Source organism: Arachis hypogaea, chromosome 7 (assembly GCF_003086295.3).
Source record: "Arachis hypogaea cultivar Tifrunner chromosome 7, arahy.Tifrunner.gnm2.J5K5, whole genome shotgun sequence".
In the NCBI taxonomy this organism is placed as follows: Eukaryota; Viridiplantae; Streptophyta; class Magnoliopsida; order Fabales; family Fabaceae; genus Arachis; species Arachis hypogaea.
In genome coordinates, this window is record NC_092042.1 from 67,007,360 (window position 1) to 67,021,902 (window position 14,543).

The following is a 14,543-nucleotide window of genomic DNA, read 5'->3' on the forward strand; positions in this document are numbered from 1 at the left end:
TCAACTTTGAAACATTACATTTCATAAAGCCGCACAACAATTCAACCAAACCAACATCCATAATCATTCGAGTCAATCAAATAATACATAAGGCAAATACAATCACCAAATACACAATATCTCACATCAGTATCCATATGTAATAATTCCAATACATAAAACACAGTTTTTTGAAAGCGCCCCTACCTCAAAACACAATTCCATAAGCCAAACGTCTCACAGAGTCCTTTCCGCCTCAACCCGAAATCAATAATCAAAATCCCGGCAGCCAAAGCCTCGGTTCCAAGCCATTTTCGCAACAGTCTCAACAACTCTAATCGCAACATACAACAACCGAAACTCAATCGTATAGTAATTAATGCCACAAACCTTAGCGTAAGATAACAGAACAGTAACTAAAGGGCTTTCAAATCGAAATGCTTACCAAACCGAAGGAGGAACGGTTGAACCGAAACAGCGGTGGTCTCCGAACCGGTTCGGCGGCAGCCCGGCAGCAGCTCCGCCAATAATTCTCGAGTGACGGCGGTGGCCCAAATTTCTGATAATAGCAGCTGTACAACCACGCAGTATCAACAATCTTCCCGGGATTTCAAAAGAACAGAAATCTCAATTAAAACCCTTACCGACAGAATTTTTCGGCCACGACAGCAGGGGCATTTTCCGGCGGCAGAAGCTAACTGGCGTAACCCCATGAGCAACGGCAGGGCTCCCAACAGCAGCTGGGCGCGGAGGCAAGGACAGCTCCGCGACGATCCGACGGGCTCTCTCTCTTATCGCGACAACACCGGTGACGTTGGCGGCGTGCAGACCAGCGCAGCTCGTGACTCCACGGCGACTCCCTCTCTCTCACGTCGTGTCGTCTTTCTCTCTCTCCTCGGGTTCTCCAACAATGGCGGGGCGAAATCAGCGACCACCGTGGCTGGGAGCAGCTCCTTCGACGACGAGGAACAAGGACCCAACGGCAACTACAATCGGCGGCTCTTCCCCTCTCCGCGGCCCTCTTCTCCATCTGTCTCTCTCTCTGCTTCATGCGGTGTTGGCAGAAGCTCGGCGGGACCGCGGCGGCGCGAGATTGGCGGTGATTCCAGGCCGACAGTAGCACGCAATGGAGGAGTCAGCGGCGAGGCAGCAGAAGCGACCAGTTGGATGACGGCGTGGTGAAGCTCCCTCCTTCCCTCAGCTCTCTCAGAAGTCCTCCCCTGTTTGCGTGTGTGTTTGCGTTTTGGGGGAGAAAGGGGTTGGAGGCTGCTGCTGCAGCTGCTGGGTTGTGGGTGAAAAGGGAACCGGGTCATAGGTTAGGGTTTCAGGGTTAGGGTTTCATTTTCAAAAATTAGGGTTAGGGGCATTTTGGTAATTTCACTTAAAATAGGGATAATATAGTAATTGAAATCCAATTTAAATCCAACACTATTTGTATATAGAAAAATACTATTTACTTATCACTTTTACAAATTATTTTCAACAAAATGCCCAAATCATATAATTAGAAATAATATAATTAATTTCTCTATTTTCCAAAATAGCAATATCAATATATTAAAATATTGATTATTTAGTCCATATCATAAAAAATCCTTATTATTTCATAACTATCAACCGTATAATGCAAATATAGGAAATAATCCAATAATTATAAAATTGGATAATAAATCCTAATTTATTTCAAATTCAATTAATCAAAACTTGCCCTAATTTTTTTTAATAAAGAAATTTCTGAAATTAAAGCTACATAAATACTGAATTTGAAATTAGCTAATAATAGTCCTTTTTCAAAAATTCTGGGTCTTACATCTTACCCACCTTATAAAAATTTTCGTCCTCGAAAATTGATACAAAACGAAAGAAATTTCAACAGTTCACCTTTGAACACATTTAAGGAAGAAGCAAAAATATCTCAAAATATAAACATATATAAGGTTTTCAAATACTTTGATTGTCATATGTATAAGGATGCAAAGGTAGAAGTGTGAGTGCAAAGCAAACATTACAAGGTAGGCTCAATGCAGAAGGTGACATGGGTCAAACATGTGATAGTAAGGCAAGACATTGAAGGTTATAAAACAGGATGAGGTTACAACGACGTGCTCAACATCCGCACACTAATCTCATCTCCACTTCAAAGCTTCAACCTTCTAACTCCATCAAGCACTTTACAATCCCTATAACCGATCATAAGCCTAACGACCGTAAACCCGTTCGCAAGGAACAAAACATCCACAACTCATAACGCTGCACACCTACCGCTTCAACTTCTGTATACACATATCACGTCTTAACGAACTAACGCATCGCAGTACCATGCCTACAAGTCGCACGTGATATCAAGACAATTCTCGAGTCTACTCAGAAGGATACAAGACTCAGAAAGGAGAGACAAATGTCAAAAATATTACCCATAGGTTTGAAAGAGTGTATGCAATACCAGGTAAGCCAAGATGCTCAAGCAGCAAAGTTTGCTAGAAGTAAATCAATTGACAGCCTCAAAGATGACCCTTGGATCAAAGAAATTCAATAGGATCAATAAGAAGAAAATCGGCGCATTGTTTTAAAACAAATTCAAGCTGAGTCGAAGAAGTATGAGGTTCACAGAAGAGAATATCTCAGACCTAAGACAAAGCTCACAGAACTCAAGAGCACGATTAGAAATACTCCCGAATACATTGTTCATAAAAGAATCGAAAATTTTTCGTAAAAAAAATCACTTCACAGTTGAGAAGAAAGTCAGATAATAAACATTCTTTGAGAGATTAACAAAAGCATAAACGTGGCTTTGCTGTAATACAAATTCAAGTCGAAGTAGTTCATGTAGAATTTTAAAAACAAGATGCACACAAGTCTGGCTAAGAGCCAAAATATTTCCTCAAATATTTTAGAAAGATAATTAGACGCACAACCTAACCAAAAGTAATTCATAAAACTCAGAAGAAAATCGACTGCTTGTTCAAAAATTCTCAAATCCCATATTCAAACAAGCGTGTATAACATTTATAACGAGGACAAAAGAGGAAGTTAAACTCTCTTTAGAAAAGAAATTCCGAGGTAAAATTCTGCTTACAATCTGGTAAGGAAGCAAGTGGTGCGTCACAAACGAATATGTTTCCACTAAACAAGGAAACTTTTCAAAACCTCATTTAAAATAGCGCATGTCAACTTTAAAACAATTTTGTCAAAAATTGAACAATGGTTTCAATCTCAATCAAGCAACAGAAAATAAATTTTGTTTAGAATTTCTTCAAAGAGAATTCAAAACTTCTTTAAAAGTTCAAAACAAGACTCCAAAGTGTTCTTGAAATCACCATCTCAGAAGAACATTCAAGAAGTTTAAGATGTACTAAAAAGGAGTCAAGCCTTGCAAGAAAGGATCTTAAACCAAAATAGTTCAAACAAGATCCACTAGTCATGAGACATCAAATAAGCTTTCAATCGATCCAAAAGAATACAAACGTTATAGAAAAAGACAACTCAATCATTAGTAATCTCTCAAGGATAAATCTTTGACTAAAAACTCTGTTAGAGACAATGAGAAGATAAACGATGCACTAATTTGAAACGAATCAAACTGACTCACATAAGGATGAAATTTACAAGAGAAGGAGAACCAAAACCAATGGTAATGTTCACAAGGTGCAAAAGATCAGTTAAAGACAAAGTCAAGTATGGCGTTCGTAGAGATGGAAGGCTTAAGAGAGAATTTAGTCCGTTCATAAGGAGAAAGCTATGAGTCCAACATTTTCAAAAGAAGAAGCAATGGCATAAACAACATGGTATGCTAAATCAAACTCAAACCAAAAATAAATTAAATGTAGTTCATCAAACGAAACTCAACCGAGACAAAAGTGGTAAATCCTTTCTTTTCAAAATTTTTAAAAATATCCAAATACATAATCAAATGAAGATGTGCATTGGAATTATAGTAAAATTACTAGAAAGTCAAATTGTAATTTAAAGTAAATGCAGTTCCACAAACCAGTAAAAGTACAGGCGAGATATTATAAATGAATAGTTATTAAATTGTATAAGAAATCTTCAAAGTTTCATATATAGATAAGTATGTATTTATTCAACAGCAATTTTCATAAAAATCTCAAAATTGGCTGTGATCACTGTCGAATGAGAGAAAAACTGAATCAACAATTTCTCTAAAAATGGACTCGGACTCAGGAGTTAAAATGTACAACGCAATAGGATAAGTTCAAAGCTGTATCAAAGAACACGTGAATCAAGAAGAACTCAAACAGAGAAAGACAGATACAAGAAGGATTTCAAACAAGCATATGCACTTAGGATCAAACAAGAATACATATGAATAGAGGAATAGAGTGGAACATCAAACTACTTTTCAAGAGGAGTAGCAAACGAGAACTTCAAGTTAGGACAAGAAAGAACGGGTCGACTCGAGCAAAATCCAAGATACACAACGGAATAGCCTCGAGAAAAAGTTTCTAACGTTCCCAAAACCCGCGATTCGCTTTACTCAAAACTCGTATATCGCTTATGATAACCCATTAGTGCCTTCATATACATAATTCACTAGTATTAAGCCGGCCAAACTTAATTCCAAGAATTATGCAATGCAAGACTAACAGCGTTGATCAACAGATGGTCATGTGCATAAAGCTCTAATTCTCGTCATCCGACAAGACCTAATACATGACAAACACTCAGAGTATGCAACTGAAGCATAGTCGGTCCATTCCTCAGGCTCTACAGGAAAGACCGCTTTGATACCATAATGTAACACCCTAACCACCAAAGCTCACGCTTCCTGCTGCGCGACTCTGATAGCTCGGACATTACGACGACACTTATACTATTTAATACTAAAATATGAGCTTGTATAAAACTTTAAACCACTAAACCGCTCCCAAAAATACTTTCATTCGATAGGTTACATCCATAGATTCCATACAACTTACAAAACTCATAAAAAGTAAATCCATATATATACATATATGTATATAATTAATATTACAAGCATTAACCAATACAATCCCTATCCCTCTTACAAAATATATCAAGATGAAGGCGAGGGTACAATAAATAATAATCTAAGGCATACAGAACATTTCACAACAACTAAATAAACTCTTCGTGACTTTTGCGTTCTTATACTGAAAGGGGAAAAATGTAGGGGGTGAGAACATCATCCTCGAAAGGGTTCTCAGTAGAGGGTTTTTGGGAATTACTGTAATAGGATACATGAAGATAAACTGTACCAGTGATTAATAACCATCTTATGCCTCTTTTCAAAAACAACGGTTTTCAATAAAAGTAAAGTCGGAAATCTTTTCTGAAAGAGGAACCATTCAATACTCACAAATTCAAAAACCTTTCAAAATGGTTTATCTATGCTGAAACAAAATAGCCTTTCATATTTATTCCAAACCTGAAACACAAAACTGAAATCAACCATCGGTTCATCTCATTCCAACCACGGCCCTAGGCCCAAATAATCCAACCATCAACCAATCACCACAGTCCAATAGAGTCCCAGTAGCAAACACAAATAGGAAGATGCAAGCACAAACAAACAGTTATTACAAGTAGGACAATTAGCAATAATCACATAGGCAAACCAAGTATAATTTGTACATCCAAACAATGTCACATAGATGCATATGATGCATGCTAGTCCCTAGTGGCTGATAATATCATCTGTCGGTTATATAGCCAACCCGACACGTCCTGGTAGCTAACCATGGACAGAAACACCCATCGCGGAGCAAGTAGGTTTGAGCTACAACCCCATTGCTACTACCCGCTCAACCCAGAGCCAGTGGAATAACCACTACTGCGGCTACTACCCAGGCGGGTGTTTAAAAGCTCAACCTGGAGCGAGTGGAATCACCACTACTACTGCTACTACCCAGGTGTCACAGTCTCTGACCTGGAGCAAGTGGGAACCACAACCCTTGCTACTACCCAGGTATCTCAAGCATATATTCATTCAGTTCCAGCCATGGATCAACATCCATCTCAGCCATCCGGCTTAAATTCACAATTCATTCAATTGTATACATGCATTTATACTCAACCATGGATCATCATCCATCTCAGCCATCCGGCTCATGGTTCAATCCAGAACCAACTAATTTATCAATAAATACAGCCCTTCAGCTTAAATTCATAATTCATAGCCAGCCATACGGCTCATAACTCATTCGAAAATCAGCCATAAATCAATAGCATACACAGCCTTTTCGGCTCATAACAAAATAGCACTTCCACCATTCAACATTATCAAATTCATCAATTGGCAATTAAGCCATAAATCGCTTTTCTCAATTCATTCACTTTGAAATCAAGTTTCAACTCTTTTCAGCCTTGGCTTTAAAAATCTCATTTCTCAAATCATCTCAGGCTCATAAGCCAAATTTACTCAAAGTGAGTTCCCTTTTTAAAACAAAGCCACTCTCGGCATTCTCTTTCCAAAACTTCCAAAACCATGGTAAGTTAAGGATTTATTTCAAAGTACTCTAAACCACCCATACAACAATGGGATTTTATAACAAAAGCTTCTCGGCATAGTCCCAAGTCTTTAGGGGAGAACAACATAACTCATTTCGTCAAGTTCATTTAAATTCATTAAAAACCTTGGCTTCCTGGTTTGAGTAATAAAATAGGATCTAAGCCAAACCGAGTCACGTAATCATTTACTTCTTTCAAAGCCGTTTCCTTTACTTAGGCAAAACCAACTTCAACCCCCATGATAAATTCTAGAACGTTTCAACTGTTCAAAATTGTTTTAGTCTTGCAAGAATTCAAAATTCAAAGAGTACTTAAAACATTTCTCAAAACATTTCAAGATGAGACTTGTCAATAGGCATTCAGGTTCTTTCAAAGTCATTGAAACTTCTTTAATTGAAACCCCTAATTCAAATTCAAAGGCATAAACCCTTTTCACATTCAAGCAGCTTTAAAACACAAGTTTCATCTAAATAACCTTCTCCTGAAAGAGATACAAGGCCTTTCTTAAGAAGCAAGACTAAATCACAATTTTCGCTTTAATAACTCATTTCAAAAGCACGAATCATCCTTTTCTTGATAATTCAAATAAAATAGTTGAAGTCTTTAACTCAACATTTTTCCAGACAAAACTTCAATAAAGACTCGGATTTTATAGAAATTTCGGCAGCACCTCCCCTAAAACTTGGACTTTGCCACCCGGTTCGGGTCCCAACTAAATCGTTTCTCATTCCTTTTCAACAGCTCAAAACCAGAAATCAATTCAAAAGCAAGCTAAATCCAACAGTCGCCTCAGTGGCATATCTCGAGGAAACTATTCAAAATCAACTCAATATCAACTGATTTAACTCATTTCCAAAGCTTTAAAGAATCGGTTCAGCAACAAATCATTTATCAAAACCAAATCAATTAAAGCAACTCAGGCTGAATTTCAAGAATATTCTATCTTTCACATCATCAAAATAATTGACTCAATTCAAACCAATCCTCAACGGATTAAACTCATATTTCAAATCTTTAAAGAATCAACTTTGAAACATTACATTTCATAAAGCCGCACAACAATTCAGCCAAACCAACATCCATAATCATTCGAGTCAATCAAATAATACATAAGGTAGATACAATCACCAAATACACAATATCTCACATCAGTATCTATATGTAATAATTTCAATACATAAAACAGTTTTTGGAAAGCGTTCCTTCCTCAAAATGCAATTCCATAACCCAAACGTCTAACAGAGTCCTTTCTGCCTCAACCCGAAATCGATAATCAGAATCCCGGCAACCAAAGCCTCGGTTCCAAGCCACTTTCGCAACAGTCTCAACAACTCTAATCGCAACATACAACAACCGAAACTCAATCGTATAGTAATTAACGCCACAAACCTCAGCGTAAGATAACAGAACAGTAACTAAAGGACTTTCAAATCGAAACACTTACCGAACCGAAGGAGGAACGGTTGAACCGAAACAGCGGCGGTCTCCGAACCGGTTCAGCGGCAGCCCGGCAGCAGCTCCGCCAATAATTCTCGAGTGATGGCGGCGGCCCGAATTTCTGATAATAGCAGCTGTATAACCACGTAGTATCAACAATCTTCCCGGGATTTCAAAAGAACAGAAATCTCAATTAAAACCCTTACCGGCAGAATTTTCCGGCGACGACAGCAGGGGAATTTTCCGGCGGCAGAAGCTAACTGGCGTAACCCCATGAGCAACGGCAGGGCTCCCAACAGCAGCTGGGCACGGCGGCAAGGACAGCTCCGCGACGGTCTGACGGGCTCTCTCTCTTATCGCGACAACACCGGCGACGTTGGCGGCGTGCAGACCGGCGCAGCTCGTGGCTCCACGGCGACTCCTTCTCTCTCACCGTGTCGTCTCTCTCTCTCTCCTCGGGTTCTCCAACAACGGCGGCGCAAAATCAGCGACCACCGTGGCTGGGAGCAGCTCCTTCGACGGGGAGGAACAAGGACCCAACGGCGACTACAATCGGCGGCTCTTCCCCCCTCCGCGGCCCTCTTCTCCATCTGTCTCTCTCTGCTTCGTGCGGTGTTGGCAGAAGCTCGGCGGGACCGCGGCGGCGCGAGATTGGCGGTGATTCCAGGTCGACAGTAGCGCGCGATGGAGGAGGCAGCAGACGCGACCGGTTGGATGACGGCGCGGTGAAGCTCCCTCCTTCCCTCAGCTCTCTCAGAAGTCCTCCCCTGTTTGCGTGTGTGTTTGCGTTTTAGGGGAGAAAGGGGTTGGAGGCTGCTGCTGCAGCTGCTGGGTTGTGGGTGAAAAGGGAACCGGGTCATAGGTTAGGGTTTCAGGGTTAGGATTTCATTTTCAAAAATTAGGGTTAGGGGCATTTTGGTAATTTCACTTAAAATAGGGATAATATAGTAATTGAAATTCAATTTAAATCCAACACTATTTGTATATAGAAAAATACTATTTACTCATCACTTTTACAAATTATTTTCAACAAAATGCCCAAATCAAATAATTAGAAATAATATAATTAATTTCTCTATTTTTTAAAATAGCAATATCAATATATTAAAATATTGATTATTTAGTCCATATCATAAAAAATCCTTATTATTTTATAACTATCAACTTTATAATGTAAATATAGGAAATAATCCAATAATTATAAAATTGGATAATAAATCCTAATTTATTTCAAATTCAATTAATCAAAACTTGCTCTAATTTTTTTTTGATAAAGAAATTTCTGAAATTAAAGCTACATAAATACTGAATTTGAAATTAGCTAATAATAGCCATGTTTCAAAAATTATGGGTCTTACAAATTAAATAATTAGACACCAAAATTTTAACGTGAAAAAACTCTCAAAAGAGGGACAAAAAATTCACGGAACATAGTCCAATAAAATCTTTCACTATCAGAATAATAGGTACACAAACAGTTTTTCTAGTGATATTAGGGCATCTCAATAATCAACAAAATATATCATCAAAACTGATAGAATTAACATAAACCCTCCACAAAAGTGGATATCTCAAATCAGACAAAAAAAAGGCAATACATACTAAAATTTCATAAGAAATGAAACAAATTTGCCAGTTGAATCAGATGAAAATAGAGTTGCTCTTTTCCTCCCAAATTCTTCTTCTCTTCGGCGCAGTAACTCTTCTCACTCTCTCTGTATCTTTTGTTTAAAAAAAAATAAGGGTTTTAAAATCTCTCTCTTTCTTTCTTGTGGGTTAAAACCACTTTCTTTCTTTATTTTATTTATTTTTTTATTTTAAAATTGTAGAACCCACTTAGTTGGAGAACACCAACAGCAATTTGGTAGGATCTCTGTGGACAAAAGTAATTTAAGAGGGGGAAATTCAGTGGATTAAACCGGTAGAATTAAAACAATTTTTGAAAATTTTGTGCGATCAAAAAGTGGCTAAATGCTAAAGGAAGAGGTGCATCAATCTATGATTTGCAGGCATTTGGGTGGTACGGAGAACAAAAAATCAAAAGATATTCCATAATAAAATAGATCAAGTTGAGAAAAATAAAAAATCATTAGAAAAAGTTGGATGGTTACATCAAAGGGAGAAAACAAGATAGGTTGCAGGTGAAAGAAATAAGAATGAAGAGACATATCACGTAAATAAATAATTAAAATAATTTGCATTGGTGGTTGTGTGAAGTTTATCCATGAAAATGATTTGTAGCAATTGGCAAATATCTCAAAAATGCAAATAACAATTTAATCATTTTTCTGTGTGAGTTCTATGATGCAGGTAACTTGGTGGCAGCTAAAATTCAGCGAGTAAAAATTGAGTTACAATTTATTTTGGAAGAATTAATTAAAAGAATTGAAGACCTATAGATGATATTAAGTAATCAAAGATTAGTGTATTGAGTATCAAAAAAAGACTGCAAACAATAAAACTTTAATTTTAAAAGAAATAAATTCTTGGATCTATTGCATATTTAGAAAAATTTCAGGTACAATAATGCAAAATTGAATGATTTTTAACACAAATACTTGAAAAAATATTGTAAAATCTGCTGTCAAAAAACCTTTTGGTATAACTGTTCTTTACAAAACAGGTGTCACTAGCAAAACGAATATGATGAGATGTGTGTTTTTCTTTTAGTTTTGATAATTTTGCTGCCAAGGAATATTATTAGGGATTGGGACAAGACATCTCTTTTCTACTTGAGTGGTTTTCGTATAGTTTGTACTTGTCGTGGTTTCAATATATTAGATGGTGATTTAATTTAAGTGTTGTATTGTGCTTAATCCTACATATAATTTATTTGAGATTGTTTTGTGTTGTTTGGCAGCTGAACTTATGCCACCTCTCTCATTATGGTCAAGAACCTTGTTAAAATGATAAAAAAAAGAATTAAATTAAGAATATTTTTAGTGTTCTAAGACTATTTTTAAAATGTTATGAGTTGAACACAGACAAATTTTAAATTAATAAAAATATAATCTGATTTAAGATATGAAATATAATTTGTTTAAATGATAAATTAAAAAGGATTTTTTCTTAGATAGAAGAATGAAAAAGAAAAGAATACAAGACTTTTGAAAATAAGAAATTTTAGCACTTATTCATTCCAACACCACTTTTCTACTCTTCTAGGATTTTTGGTCATATATATGGTTAAAGAGTATTAAAGATCCATTGAAAATCTCCCTTCTATCTTTGTCTCGTTATTCCACAAAAAATGGTGAAGGTCAAAACATGTTTTGCTTGTGTTAATGTCTTTTCCAATATTTAAAAGCTTCATAACATATTTTGTGCAGATAAAAAATGAAGCTTCTCTTTTAACTGATTTGCCTTGTTGAACATGTTCAAATTTAAATATTGAATCTAAAATGTATGTGTATTTTGATAATGGCTTTTTGAGATCATCATCTAAATGTTAAAAATGAGATACTTATATTTTTGAAGTGTCCTATATTACTTTTAGAAAAAGTATAGGTAGATATATAAAAATACTAAATAATGTAAATAATAGATATATCGAATGTTCAATTCACTAGGTGTACGGATGATTATTTTAATATTAAGATTTAGGTGGATAATTTAAGGGTAATTAGATTATTTTTAATTTGGTCTTATTTGTCCAACATACCTTCTAAGATTATATTCTTCGATATTTAGATATTTTTAGGTTTAAATGACACCTAATTTATTTATTTTACGTAAGAAAACACTATAAAAAAAACGCTAAATTACGAAAGTTTTTTTTTTGTTTTGCGGGAGTTTTTTACCCCGCAAAAGGTGTTACGTCGGTTCAGAAAATTGACGCAGTTATGTGTCCTACTGTTTGATTGCGGGAGTTTTTAAGAAACCGCTGTTATCTGATATATATTGCGACAATTTTTTACTCCTGCAATTATCAGCTTTTTTTTTCAGTTTTGTAGCGGTTTAAAATCCCCGTAATTTAGTAAGCCATAATTTAAAAAAAATTGTGAAAATTTGAAATCCCCACAAAATGTGGCCCAATATTAAAAAAAAGAAGCCAGAACAGATTCAAACATTCATAATATCAAACAAGCTAATTAAATACATTTATTTTAAAACAATCTTCTGCTATGCCATTCTCACAAAATTAGTCATAAAGTTTACATTGAGATCAAAGGATTGATGAAAAAATAAAACTAATTTAATTAAACACAGTATAAGATTGCCAATTTGGTTCACTAGCAATTCCTGCACACACAAAAATATACAAATGGGCATTAATATCCATGGCCAAAAAGTTAACAATTAATTAAAATTATGAACATGATGTCCTGTGAAGTTAACAATTTAAATTAGCATTGAACCATGAAGACACTTTTAAATAAGAAATATGGCTATATACTGCCTTTCTAAAACATTGTACTGTGAAGTTAGTTTTGTACCATCAATGAACAAAAGATGGTGAAATTCACTTATAAACATGCAGATTATAGAATTGAATTATAAATTGAGGTTGTGCCACAAAAATATCACAAACAATTCAAACATAAAATGGTGATTCTAGGAAATTGCAAGATCAGAAATGCAACATCTAACTTGCATTAGCTAAAAATTTCTATAATTTTAAGTTCTTTCACAACCACATAAGCACATAAGCACGTAAGCTAACTTGCATTAAGATATATTTTAAGTTAGGAATTTCTATAATTTTAAGTTCTTTCACAACATCTAACTTGCATTAGCTAATATAAGATGCAGAATCACATAAGCACGTATAGATATATTTCCTTCCTTTTTATTCTTTTGAATTTTGGCTCATCTATATTTCAGAAAACAATAATTGGGACAAAAGTGGCAAGGGATAGGGCCATAGGGACTGCTGCTACAAGCTTCTATGTTTGTAAAAATTAACATAGGTTAATATTTAAATATTATAAGAAGAAAGGTCTATAATCTTTTAAAGTGAGTCCCCATCAGTATGTTGTTTGTTTCCTATGGTCGACACTCAAAACCAAAACAGAGAATGGGATAGAGATACCTCAAAGAGTTGCATAAGGAAGGTTCTTAATGGATTTGCTTTTATCACTGACAGTTTCACTACCAACTTCCATGCATCCAATTTGTTTAGTATCAATCTTATACTTTTGAAGAAGCAAGGATACAGCTGTCAAGCTGCAGTTCAACAGCCCAAAACAAAAGAATAAGAATAACATTAGAAAATAAAATAAAATCACTGTAAGCTAAGCCATTACAGCTCCATCATACAGGTTCACAAAATAGCATTGGTCAACTATCAAAGCTGAAATAAACAACACCCCCTTTTGATGTACAAATACTTAACTTTCACTCATCTATGTTTTTGTATATCAAATATTATCACCCTAAACATGTTAAATTTGTGATTGATTTCTTTTAATAGAATTCTCTTAATTATGTATGATTCATATTTATGCAACACAAACACCTCAATATATATCAAAGAAATTTCTAGTAAATAAAATTTATTTCATCTTTAGAATCTCATTACAACATATTATGCTCTAACCAAACTATTAAAGAAATTCAAGACTAATAATAAATACGATTGATATATAGGATATGGCAATGAAAACTTGGTAAGTGACCTCATAGAGATAACATCTTCAACCTCAGGACAGAATTTCTAGCAATTTTGTCCAAGCCCAATAGTGTGTTTTCCTTTGCTGGCCCTATCGTGAGCCTCCAAAGCTTCCTGCATCAGAATCAGTCAACAACCCACAAATAAAAACCGTTAAAAATTGAAACTTTATATTGAAATATCAAGGATTCCCACATTCTTTGGGTGCGAAGAAGCCATGGAAATTAATTCAAAAATAAATACCAGCAAGGAATTAGCAGAAGCAGAATGGAACAGAGCAGAACACAATGACATGCTTGAATCGACACAGTGGTGCACGAAATTGTGATCTCAATGGCGTCAACAACTTGGTACACACAATTGTAATCTCAACTCTTTTTCACAATTTCGCACAACTAACCAGCAAGTGCACTGGGTCGTCCAAGTAATAAACCTTACGTGAGTAAGGGTCGTAAGGGTCGATCCCACGGAGATTGTCGGCTTGAAGCAAGCTACGATCATCTTGTAAATCTCAGTCAGGCGGATTCAAATGGTTATAGAGTTTTGATAATTAAAAGATAAATAAACATAAAATAAGATAGAGATACTTATGCAATTCATTGGTGGGAATTTCAGATAAGCGTATGGAGATGCATTGTTTCTTCTAAATCTCTGCTTTCCTACTGCCTTCATCCAATCCTTCATACTCCTTTCTATGGCAAGTTATATGTTGGGCGTCACCGTTGTCAATGGCTACTTCCCGTCCTCTCAGTGAAAATGGTCCTCTACGGTTTTCCGCATGGCTAATCAGCTGTTAGTTCTCGATCGTGTAAGAATAGGATTTACTATCCTTTTGCATCTGTCACCACGCCCTACAGTCGCGAGTTTGAAGCTCGTCACAGTCATCCCATCCCAGATCCTACTCGAAATACCACAGACAAGGTTTAGACTTTTCGGATCTCAAGAATGCTGCCAATGGATTCTATCTTATACCACAAAGACTCTGATCGCAAGGAATTGAAGGCTCTGTTGTCAGGAGAGGTAATCA

The 14,543-nt window shown here is 35.9% G+C and overlaps 1 long non-coding RNA gene across 1 annotated transcript; it reads right to left on the minus strand.

Moving 5' to 3' along the window:
- Positions 1-7,440: 7,440 nt before the first annotated feature.
- Positions 7,441-10,532, minus strand: LOC140174504 (uncharacterized). The gene is made up of 3 exons (XR_011864104.1): positions 8,112-10,532; positions 7,913-8,039; positions 7,441-7,801 (listed from the first exon to the last, which is right to left on the minus strand). It is a non-coding gene; the product is annotated as an uncharacterized lncRNA (long non-coding RNA).
- Positions 10,533-14,543: the final 4,011 nt, after the last annotated feature.